Source organism: Macaca thibetana, chromosome X (genome assembly GCF_024542745.1).
Source record: "Macaca thibetana thibetana isolate TM-01 chromosome X, ASM2454274v1, whole genome shotgun sequence".
NCBI lineage: Eukaryota > Metazoa > Chordata > Mammalia > Primates > Cercopithecidae > Macaca > Macaca thibetana.
This window is the reverse complement of record NC_065598.1, coordinates 144,252,525-144,265,513: the sequence shown is the minus strand read 5'-3', so window position 1 is coordinate 144,265,513 and position 12,989 is coordinate 144,252,525.

Here is a 12,989-nt window from a genome sequence, read left to right as displayed (position 1 = left end):
AGAGCAGGCCACTACCTTGACCATTTGAGCTTCTCAGCTGCTCCAACCTGTGGGCCTTGGAAAGCCCAATTCAAGGACCGAAGGGATCTCCAACACAACAGAGCTGCTCTACCAAAAAGCAGCCAGACTACTTCTTTAAGCAGATGCCTGATCCCATTCCTCCTGAATGGCTGAGACCTCCCAACCAGGGTCTCCAGCCACCTCCTTCATCCCCGCTGGGATGAAGCTTCCAGGGGAAGGGGCAGGCTGCCATCTTTGCTGTTTTGTAACCTTTATGGGTGATACCTCCAGTCACGGGAAAAATTAAGGCAACCAGCGTCTGGAGCAGACCCCCAGAAAACTACAGCAGCCCTATGGAAGAGTGGCCTGACTATTCAAACAGACAAACAAACAAACAAACAAACAGAAAACAAGAAAAAAAAAAACCTGCAAAAACCCCATCCAAAGTTCAGCAACCTCAAAGATTGAAGGTAGATAAGCTCACAAAAATGAGAAAAAATAAACACGAAAATGCTGAAAACTCAAAAAGCCAGAATGCCCCCTTTCCTCTAAATGACTGCAACACCTCTCCAGCAAGAGCCCAGGACTGGGTTGAGCCTGAGATGGTTGAAATGACAGAAGTAGGCTTCAAAAGTGGGTAATAGCGAACTTTGCTGAGGCTAAATGAACATGTGGTAACAATGCAAAGAAGCTAAGAATCATGATAAAACGATACAGGAGCTGACAGCCAAAATAGCTAGTTTAGAGAGGAAAATGACTGACCTGTTAGAGCTTAAAAACATAGTACAGGAACTTCACAATGCAATCACGAGTATTAATAGCAGAATAAACCAAGTGGAGGAAAGAGTCTCAGATCTTGAAGACTATCTTTCTGAAATAAGACAGGCAGACAAGAATAGAGAAAAAAGAATGAAAAGGAATGAACAAAACCTCAGAGAAATGGTTCAATTCAGCAAGAAGAGCTAACTATCCTAAATATATGTGCAGCCAATACAGGAGCACCCAGATTTATAAAGCAAGTTCTTAGAGACCTGCAAAGAGACTTAGACTCCCACACAACAATAGCCAGAGACTTTAACACCCCACTGACGATATTAGACAGGTCATCAAGATATCTATAGAACTCTCCAGCCAAAAACAACAGAATATAAATTTTTCTTTTTATGATGATTATTATTTTTTATTGTAATTTAAGTTCTAGTGTACATGTGCACAATGTGCAGGTTTGTTAAATATGTACACATGTGCCATGTTGGTGTGCTGCACCCATTAACTTGTCATTACATTAGGTATATCTCCTAATGCTATCCCTTCCCCCTCCCTCCACCCCACAACAGGCCCCGTTGTGTGATGTTCCTCTTCCTGTGTCCAAGTCTTCTCATTGTTCAATTAGCACCTATGAGTGCGAACATGCGGTGTTTGGCTTTTTGTCCTTGCAATAGTTTGCTGAGAATGATGGTTTCCAGCTTCATCCATGTCCCTACAAAGGACATTAACTCATCCTTTTTTATGGCTGCATGGTATTCCATGGTGTATATGTGCCACATTTTCTTAATCCAGTCTATCATTGATGGACATTTGGGTTGGTTCCAAGTCTTTGCTATTGTGAATGGTGCCACAATAAACATATGTATACATGTGTCTTTATAGCAGCATGATTTATAATCCTTTGGGTACATACCCAGAAATGGGATGTCTGGGTCAAATGGTATTTCTAGTTCTAGATCCTTGAGGAATCGCCACACTGCCTTCCACAATGGTTGAACTAGTTTACAGTCCCACCAACAGTGTAAAAGAGAAGCAAGAGCAAAGACATTCAAAAGCTAGCAGAAGGCAAGAAATAACTAAGATCAGAGCAGAACTGAAGGATATAGAGACACAAAAAACCCTTCAAAAAATCAATGAATCCAGGAGCTGGTCTTTTAAAAAGGTCAACAAAATTGATAGACTGCTAGCAAGACTAATAAAGAAGAAAAGAGAGAAGAATCAAATAGATGCAATAAAAAATGATATAGGGGATAGCACCGCTGATCCCACAGAAATACAAACTACCATCAGAGAATACTATAAACACCTCTATACAAATAAACTAGAAAATCTAGAAGAAATGGATAAATTCCTGGACACATACAACTTCCCAAGACTAAACCAGAAAGAAGTTGAATCCCTGAATAGACCAATAACAAGCTCTGATATTGAGGCAATAATTAATAGCCTACCAACCAAAAAAGTCCAGGACCAGATGGATTCACAGCCAAATTCTAAGGTACAAGGAGGAGCTGTACCATTTCTTCTGAAACTATTCCAATCAATAGAAAAAGAGGGAATCTTCCCTAACTCATTTTATGAGGTCAGCATCATCCTAATACCAAAGCCTGGCAGAGACACAACAACAAAATAAGAGAATTTTAGACCAATATACCTGATCAACATCGATGCAAAAATCCTCAATAAAATACTGGCAAACCATATCCAGCAGCACATCAAACAGCTTATCCACCATGATCAAGTAGACTTCATCCCTGGGATGCAAGTCTGGTTCAACATATGCAAATCAATAAATGTAATCCAGCATATTAGCAGAACCATAGACAAAAACCACATGATTATCTCAATAGATGCAGAAAAGGCCTTTGACAAAATTCAACAGCTCTTCATGCTAAAAACTCTCAATAAATTAGGTATTGATGGAACGTATCTCAAAATAATAAGAGCTATTGATGACAAACCCACAGCCAATATCATAGTGAATGGGCAAGAACCGGAAGTATTCCCTTTGAAAACTGGCATAAGACAGGGATGTCCTCTCTCGTCACTCCTATTCAACATAGTGTTGGAAGTTCTGGCCAGGGCAATCAGGCAGGAGAAAGAAACAAAGGGTATTCAATTAGGAAAAGAGGAAGTCAAATTGTCCCTGTTTGCGGATGACATGATTGTATATTTGGAAAACCCCATTGTCTCAGCCCAAAATCTCCTTAAGCTGATAAGCAACTTCAGCAAAGTCTCAGGATACAAACTTAATGTGCAAAAATCACAAGCATTCTTATACACCAATAACAGACAAACAGAGAGCCAAATCATGAGTGAACTCTCATTCACAATTGCTACAAAGAGAATAAAATACCTAGGAATCCAACTTACAAGGGATGTGAAGGACCTCTTCAAGGAGAACTAGAAACCACTGCTCAACGAAATAAAAGAGGACACAAACAAATGGAAGAACATTACATGTTCATGGAAAGGAAGAATCAGTATCGTGAAAATGGCCATGCTGCCCAAGATAATTTAGGGATTCAATGCCATCTCCATCAAGCTACCAATGACTTTCTTCACAGAATTGGAAAAAACTACTTTAAAGTTCATATGGAACCAAAAAAGAGCCCGCATTGCCAAGACAATCCTAAGTCAAAAGAACAAAGCTGGAGGCATCACGATATGTGACTTCAAACTATACTATAAGGCTACAGTAACCAAAACAGCATGGTACTGGTACCAAAACAGAGATAGAGACCAATGGAACAGAACAGAGGCCTCAGAAATAACACCACACATCTACAGCCATCTGATCTTTGACAAACCTGACAAAAACAAGCAATGGGTCAAGGATTCCCTATTTAATAAATGATTCTGGGAAAACTGGCTAGCCATATGTAGAAAGCTCAAACTGGATCCCTTCCTTACGCCTTATAGAAAAATTAATTCAAGATGGATTAAAGACTTAAATGTTAGACCTAAAACCATAAAAACCCTAGAAGAAAACCTAGGCAATACCATTCAGGACATAGGCATGGGCAAGGACTTCACGTCTAAAACACCAAAAGTAATGGCAACAAAAGCCAAAATTGACAAATGGGATCTAATTATACTAAAGAGCTTCTGCATAGCAAAAGAAACTGCCATCAGAGTGAACAGACAACCTACAGAATTGGAGAAAATCTTTGCAATCTACTCATCTGAGAAAGGGCTAATATCCAGAATCTACAAAGAACTCAAACAAATTTACAAGAAAAACAAACAACCCCATCAAAAAGTTGGCAAACGATATGAACAGACACTTCTCATAAGAAGATATTTACGCAGCCAACAGACACATGAAAAAATGCTCATAATCACTGGCCATCAGAGAAATGCAAATTAAAACCACAATGAGATGCCATCTCACACCAGTTAGAATGGCGATCATTAAAAAGTCAGGAAACAACAGGTGCTGGAGAGCATGCGGAGAAATAGGAAAACTTTTACACTGTTAATGGGACTGTAAACTAGTTCAACCATCATGGAAGGCAGTGTGGCGATTCCTCAAGGATCTAGAACTAGAAATACCTTTTGACCTAGCCATCCCATTACTGGCTATATACCCAAAGGATTATGAATCATGCTGCCGTAAAGACACATGCACACATATGTTTATTGTGGCACTATTCACAATAGCAAAGACTTGGAACCAACCCAAATGTCCATCAATGATAGACTGGATTAAGAAAATGTGGCACATATACACTATGGAATACTATGCAGCCATAAAAAAGGATGAGTTTGTGTCCTTTGTAGGGACATGGATGAAGCTGGAAACCATCATTCTCAGCAAACTATCATAAGGACAAAAAAACCAAACACCACATGTTCTCACTCATAGGTGGGAATTGAACAATGACAACACCTGGACACAGGAAGGGGAACATCACACACCGTGGCCTGTTGTGGGGTGGAGGGAGTGGGGAGGGATAGCATTAGGATATATACCTAATGTAAATGACGAGTTAATGGGTACAGCATACCAACATGGCACATGTATACATATGTAACAAACCTGCACGTTGTGCACATGTACCCTAGAACTTGAAGTATAATAGTAATAAAAAAGAAATGCTCAAATAATGAAGGGATGGGGACATGCCAAAAGGACTCAAGAGCTATCCTGAAAAGGCACTCAATGGTTACAGTTTAAACAATTTGTGTGACAAAACAAATAACATAATATTGAATTATAACCCAAAGTATGAAATATACATGACTCCATACAAAACATAATTGAAATAAATAAATGATGGAGAAAGGAAAGCTCTTTCATTTAATAAATATAGAAGTAGTAATGGAAACAAAAAAGCACCATTTGCAAACACCACAGCGATACTTGTTTCGAGAAAAACCATCAATGGATACTAAAATTAGTGGATAAAAGCATGATGAAAAACAGGATATTTACATATTCTCAAAATATCTCCCCACAGGATACTTATACTTGCAAAAGGAAAATAGTACCTTGACAGTGGAGAAAGCAGGCAAACAACAATCAAAGTTGTCATCAATATTGGAACATATCGACATCATATCTCTCCAGACAGGATGCCCTATGAAGCCTCAGACTAACTCAAGTTGAATAACATTCTACAAAATAAATGGCTAGTTTTCTTCAAAAGTCTCAGAATCACTAAAAATAAAGACTAAAGAACTGTTTCAGATTATAGGAAACTAAGGAGACCTGACAACTAGATGCAATGTGTAATGATGGATTGGATCCTGGATCCCCCCAAAAAAAGGTATTAGTGGGATAATTGAAGTCTGTATAATGTCTGTAGATTTACTAATAGTACAGATGGTCCTTGACTTAACAATTGTTCAACTTATAATTTTTTTTTTTTTTTTTGAGATGGAGTCTCGCTTTGTCGCCCAGGCTGGAGTGCAGTGGCCAGATCTCAGCTCACTGCAAGCTCCGCCTCCCGGGTTTACGCCATTCTCCTGCCTCAGCCTCCCGAGTAGCTGGGACTACAGGCGCCCACCACCTCGCCCGGCTAGTTTTTTGTATTTTTAGTAGAGATGGGGTTTCACCATATTAGCCAGGATGGTCTCGATCTCCTGACCTCGTGATCCGCCCGTCTCGGCCTCCCAAAGTGCTGGGATTACAGGCTTGAGCCACCGCGCCCGGCCACAACTTATAATTTTTTTTACTTTACATATGGTGTGAAAGCGATGATATACATTAAATACAAACTGGTGTGAAAGTGACAATATGCATTAAATAGAAACTGTACTTGGAACATTGAATTTTGATATTTTCCTAGGCTAGCAATATATAGTGCAATGCTCTGAGGATGCTGGGCAGCAGCCGTGAGCTGCAGCTTTCAGCCAGCCACGTGATCACAAAGGTAAACAACCCATATTCTACAGTGTATTAAATGCATTTTGTAAATATATTTTCAGTGTATGATGGGCTTATCAGGAGGTAACCCCATTGAAAGTTGAGGAGCATCTGTATTGCATCAATGATAATAAGCTGGTTTTGATCATTTTACTTTGGTTATATAAGAGGTTAATATTTGAGGGAACCGGATGAAGGGCATATGAGAATGCTATGCGCTATTTTTTGAATTTTTGTAAATCTGAAATTACTTTAAAATCAAAAGTTAAATATTTAAAAATGAAAAATAATGTAAAAATAAATTATAGTGCATTTTATACAATGCAATTTTATGCAAATATTAAAATTAGGATTTTCTTAAAATAGTAGAGCACCGATGAGGAAATTCTCACACTATATTAAGTTATCATACTTTATTTAAATTATATTAAATCCTACATATATTACATTATATATGTGTATTGTGTGAATTTTATGTTCTATATAATCCCGACTTTATAGAATCTATTTATAAATATACATATAGCAAAGCAAGAAGAAATTAGGTAATGCTGGAAATTAGAAGACAAAATCATCTTTGCAGATGCTGTCACACTCTACTTAGGACATGTAAGAGAATCAATTATAAGAACTACCAAGAGAATTCAAACAGGTGGTTACAAAATAAATGTATAGGATTTATAGTACTCTATATGCCAGCAATAACATGTTAGAAAATACAATTTTAAAAGGAGATCCCATTCAGAAACAAAACCTACAGAATACTAGAAATAATACTTCCATTTTATTTATTTATTTATTTATTCATTTTATTTATTCATTTTAGAAATAATACTTCCATTTTAGCAAGAGGGATTTGAAATCCAAGTTAGTAAGGAGCTTTTATGGAGCTAGTAGGATTGGTTAAATATGGGGAAAAATGAAGTGAATAGGTTTATTGCAATACATGTCATTATAAATAATCTATGAAATAAATAGTTAAATGTGAAATATTTCACGACTGGAGGCAAATAAGCTAGAAATAAAATAGGTGAATATTTAATCTCAGAGGAAGGAATAATTCTTTGAGCATAAATAAGAAGTTACAAAGGAAAAGACTATATAAAAATTTTAAATTTATTTCAACAAGACCATAAATAGGAATAAAACATAAATGACAAATTTGAAAAAAATATGGTTGTAATATCTCTGATAGGCAAGAATCAATACCTTAATACATAAAGAGGTCTTAAAAATAAGCAGAAAAAAAGATCCCAACAGACCACAAAAAGGTACATAAAATTACAGTTTCTTTCTCTAAAACTGGCAAAAGGAAGTATAGTAAGTTAAGTGAGTTTGGTGATGATACAGAGAGATAAGGCAATTTGCATAATATGTCATGGATGATGATATAAATTAGTATAATTTCCCTGAAGTGCCTACAGTGTTACTGTAGCATTGTGGCATAGTTTGAAGTTGGGTAGCATGACACTCCAGCTTTGTTCTTTTGTTTAGGATTGTCTTAGCTATTCAGGCTCTTTTTTGGTTCCATATGAAGTGAAATTTGGCAATATAACAAGAGCCTTAAAGAACTACATTCACTGTGATCCAGTACTTTCCAATTATCCTAAGGATATATCAGAACTGTTCCCAAGAAATATGGATAACAGACCATATTATTTATAAGCGCAAAATATTGAAGATAGTATAAATATCCAACAGTAAGGAAATGGTTAAATAAACTCTGGTCCATCTGTTCATAAGACAGCATGCAGCCATCAAAAATATGTCAGAATTAGTAATAAATGTGCCTAGGAAATATAGTAAAATACAATATAATGTAAAGTCATAAAAATCATGATGTAAAATAGTAATAAAGTATGATCTCAACTTTTTAAAAATATATATTTACAATATATAAATACCCCTAACATTTGGCCTACTTTGAATGTAACAAGAAAGTCTATTTTGAATATACTGGGAAGCTGCTAAGAAGAAAAGAAATGTAAACATAATTTAAATTGAAATGCTGTGATATTTTAACAAAATAAAATTCAACTATATGACTCGGAATCATGTTCATGTGTGTGTGTGTGTGTGTGTGTGTCTGTGTCTGTGTGTGTATGATGAATTCATTTATCCAATAAATATATTTTTTCTAATTTTTAAATTTTAAGTTCTGGGGTACATGTGCAAGATATGCAGGTTTGTTGCATAGGCAAATGCATGCCATGGTGGTTTGCTGCACAGATCATTCCATCACTTAGGTATTAAGCCCAGCATCCACTAGCTATTCTTCCTGAGACTCTCCCTCCTCCCCACCCACCCTCCAACAGGCATCAGTGTATGTGGTTCCCCTCCATGTGTCCATGTGTTCTCATTGTTCAGCTCCGACTTATAAGTGAGAACATGCAGTATTTGGTTTTCTGTTCCTGCATTAGTTTGCTGAGGATAATGGCACCATCCATGTCCCTACAAAAGGACATGATCTTGTTCCTTTCATAGTATTCCATGGTGCATATGTACCATTTTTTTATCCAATCTATCATTGATGGGTATTCAGGTGGATTCCATGTCTTTGCTATTGTGAATAGTGCTGCAATGAACACACGTGTGCATGTATTTTTGTAATAGAATGATATACAGATTTATATTCCTGTGGCTATATACCCAGTAAGGGGATTTCTGGGGCAAATGGTATTTCTGCCTCTAGGTCTTTGAGGAATCACCACACTATCTTCCACAATAGTTGAACTGATTTACACTCCCAGCAACAGTGTAAAAGGGTTCCTTTTTCTCCACAATCTCGCCAGCATCTGTTGCTTTTTGACTTTTTAATCATAGCCATTCTGACAGGTGTGAGATGGTATCTCATTGAGGTTTTGACTTGCATTTCTCTAAAGATTAGAGATGTTGAGCTTTTTTCATAGGTTTCTTGGCCACATGTATGTCTTCTTTTGAGAAGTGTCTGTTCATGGCCTTTGCTCACTTTTTAATGGGTGTTTTTTTTCTTGTAAATTTAAGTTCATTGTAGAAACATGGATATGAGACTTTTGTAAGACGGATAGATTGCAAAAATTTTCTCCCATGCTGTATGTCATCTGTTCACTCTGATGATACTTTCTTTTGAGGTGGAGAAACTCTTTAATTAGAACCCCTTTGTCAATTTTTGCTTTCGTTACAATTGCTTTTGGCATCTTCGTCATGAAATCTTTGCCCGTGTCTGTGTCCTGAATGGTATTGCCTAGATTTTCTTCTAGAGTTTTTATAGTTTTGGGTTTTACATTTAAGTATTTAATCCATCTTGAGTTAATTTTTGTGTATGGTGTAAGGAAGGGGTCCAGTTTCAATTTGCTGCATGTGGCTAGCCAGTTCTCCCAGCACCATTTATTAAATAGGGAATCATTTCCTCACTGTTTGTTTTTGTCAGTTTTGTTGAAGATCAAATGGTAGTAGGTGTGTGATCTTATTTCTGGGTTCTCTATTCTGTTCTGTTGGTCTGTGTGCCTGTTCTTGTACCTGTACCATGATGTTTTGGTTACTGTAGCTTTCTAGTATAGTTCGAAGTCACGTCGTGTGATGCCTCTAGCTTTGTTCTTTTTGCTTAAGATTGTCTTGGCAATTTGCACTCTTTTCTTGGTTCCAAATGAATTTTTAAATAGTTTCTTCTAATTCTATGAACAATATCAATGGTAGTTTAATGGAAATAGCATTGAATCTATAAACTACTTTGGGCAGTAAAATAACTTTTTTTCTTTTTTCTTTGATGGAGTTTCATTCTTGTTGCCCAGGCTGGAATACAATGGCACAATCTTGGCTCACTGCAACCTCTGCCTCCTAGGTTCAAGTGATTCTCCTGCCTCAGCCTTCCCAGTAGCTGGGATTACAGGCATGCACCACCATGCCCGGCTAATTTTGTATTTTTAGTAGAGACAGGGTTTCTCCATGTTGGTCAGGCTGGTCTTGAACTCCCGACCTCAGGTGATCCGCCCACCTCGGCCTCCCAAAGTGCTGGGATTACAGGTGTGAACCACCGCACCCAGCCTCAGTAGGACCATTTTCACAATATTGATTTGTCCTATCCTTGAGCATGGAATGCTTTTCCATTTGTTTGTGTCCTCTCTGATCAGTGGTTTATAGTTCTCCTTAAATAAGTCCTTCACTTCCTTTGTTAGCTGTATTCCTTGGTATTTATTCTTTTTGTGGCAATTGTGAATGGGAGCTCATTCATGATTTGGCTCTCTGCTTGTCTGTTGTGGTGTATAGGAATGTTACCTATTTTTTTGCACATTGATTTTGTATCCTGATACTTTGCTGAAGTGCTTATCAGTTTAAGAAGTTTTTGGGATGAGACAATGGGGTTTTCTATATATTGGATCATGTCATCTGCAAACAAAGATAGTTTGAATTCCTCTCTTCCTATTTGAATACCCTTAATTTCTTTCTCTTGCTTGATTGCCTTGGCTAGAACTTCCAATACTACATTGAGAGAGGGCATCCTTGTCTTGTGCCAGTTTTCAAGGAGAATGGGCTTTTGCCCATTCAGTATGATATTGTCTATGGGTTTGTCAGAGATGGCTCTTATTATTCTGAGGCATGTTCCTTTAATATCTAATTTATTGAGAGTTTTTAACATGAAGGGATATTAAATTTTATCAAAGGCCTTTCCTGCATCTATTGAGATAATCATGTGTTTTTCATCTTTAGTTCTGTTTATGTGATGAATCACATTTATTGATTTGCTTATTTTGAACCAACCTTGCATCCTGGGAATGAAGCCTCCTTGATCATGATGGATAAGCTTTTTGATATGCTGGTGGATTCAGTTTGCCAATATTTTGCTGAGAGTTTTGCAGTGATGTTCATCAAGAATATTGGCCTGAATTTCTCCTTTTTTGTTGTTTTCTCCCAGGTTTTAGTATCAAGATGATGCTGGTCTCATAGAACGAGTTAGGGAGGAGTCCCTCCTTTTCAATTGTTTGGAATAGTTTCAGTAACATGGTACCAGCTTTTCTTTGTACCTCTGGTAGTATTCAACTGTGAATCTTTCTGGTCCTTGGCTTTTTTTGGCCAGTAGGTTATGTATTTCTGTCTCATTTTCGGAACTTGTTATTGATCTATTCACAGATTCAATTTCTTCCTGGTTCAGTCTTGGGAGGGTATATGTATCCAGGAATTTATCCATTTCTTCTAGATTTTCTAGTTTATGTGTACAGAGGTGTTTATAGCATTCTCTGATGATTCTTTATATTTCTGTGGGGTGAGTAGTGATATCCCCCTTATCATTTCTGATTGTGTTTATTTGGATCTTCTCTCTTTTCTTCTTTATTAGTCTAGCTATCTAGCTAGCAGTATATCTATTTTATTTTATTTTTTTCAAAAAACCAGCTCCTGGATTTATTGATTTTTGAAGGGTTTTTCATGTCCCTGTCTCCTTCAGTTCAGCTCTAATCTTGGTTATTCCTTCTTTTCTGCTAGCTTTAGGGTTTCTTTGCTCTTGGTTCTCTAGTTCTTTTACTTGTGATGTTAGGTTGTTAACTTGAGGTCTTTCTAGCTTTTGAATGTAGGCCTTTAGTGCTATAAATTTCCCTCTTAACACTGTTTTAGATGCATTCCAGAGATTCTGATATGCCATTTCTTTTTTCTCCTTAGTTTCAAAGAACTTCTTAATTTCTGCCTTAATTTAATTATTTACCCAAGAGTCATTCAGAAGCAGGTTGCTCCGTTTCCATGTAGTTGTGTGGTTCTTAGTGAGTTTCTTATTCTTGAGTTCTAATTTGATTGTGTTGTGGTCTGAGAGGCTATTTGTTATGACTTCAGTTATTTTGCATTTGCTGAGGAGTGTTTTATTTCCAATTATGTGGTCAATTTTAAAGTGCCATATGGTGATGAGAAAAATGTATATTCTGGGGATCGGCAGTTCCAAGATGGCCAAATAGGAACAGCTCCAGTCTACAGCTCCCAGCATGAGTGACGCAGAAGACGGGTAATTTCTGTATTTCCAACTGAGGTAGCGGGTTCATCTCAAAGGGGCTTGTTGGACAGTGGGTGCAGGACAGTGGGTGCAGCCCACCGAGCATGAGCCAAGGCAGGGTGAGGCATCACCTCACATGGGAAATGCAAGGGGTCAGGGAATTCCTGTTCCTAGCCAAGGGAAGCAGTGACAGATGGCACCTGGAAAATGGGGAAACCCAAACCCTAATACTGAGCTTTTCCAATGGTGTTAGCAAATGACACACCAGGAGATTATATCCCACGTCTGGTTTGCAGGGTTCCATGCCCACAGAGTCTTGCTCATTGCTAGCACAGCAGTCTGAAATCCAACTACAAGGTGGCAGTGAGGCTGGGGAAGGGGCGCCTGCCATTGCAGAAGCCTGAGTAGGTAAACAAAGCAGCCTGGAAGCTCGAACTGGGTGGAGCCCACAACAGCTCAAGGAGGCCTGCCCGCCTCTATAGACTCCACCTCTGGGGGCAGAGCATAGCCGAACAAAAGGCAGCAGAAACCTCTGCAGACTTAAGTGTCCCTGTCTGACAGCTTTGAAGAGAGTAGTGGTTCTCCCAGCATGGAGTTTGAGATCTGAGAGCGGACAGACTGCCTCCTCAGGTGGGTCCCTGATCCCTGCATAGTCTAACTGGAAGGCACCCCCCAGTAGGGGCAGACTGGCATCTTACATGGCCGGGTACCCCTCTGAGATGAAGCTTCCAGAGGAACGATCAGGCAGCGACATTTGCTGTTCAGCAATATTTGCTGTTCTGCAGCCTCCACTACTGATACCCAGGCAAACAGGGTCTGGAGTGGACCTCCGGCAAACTCCAACAGACCTGCAGTTGAGGGTCCTGACTGTTAGAAGAAAGGGCATCCACACCAAAA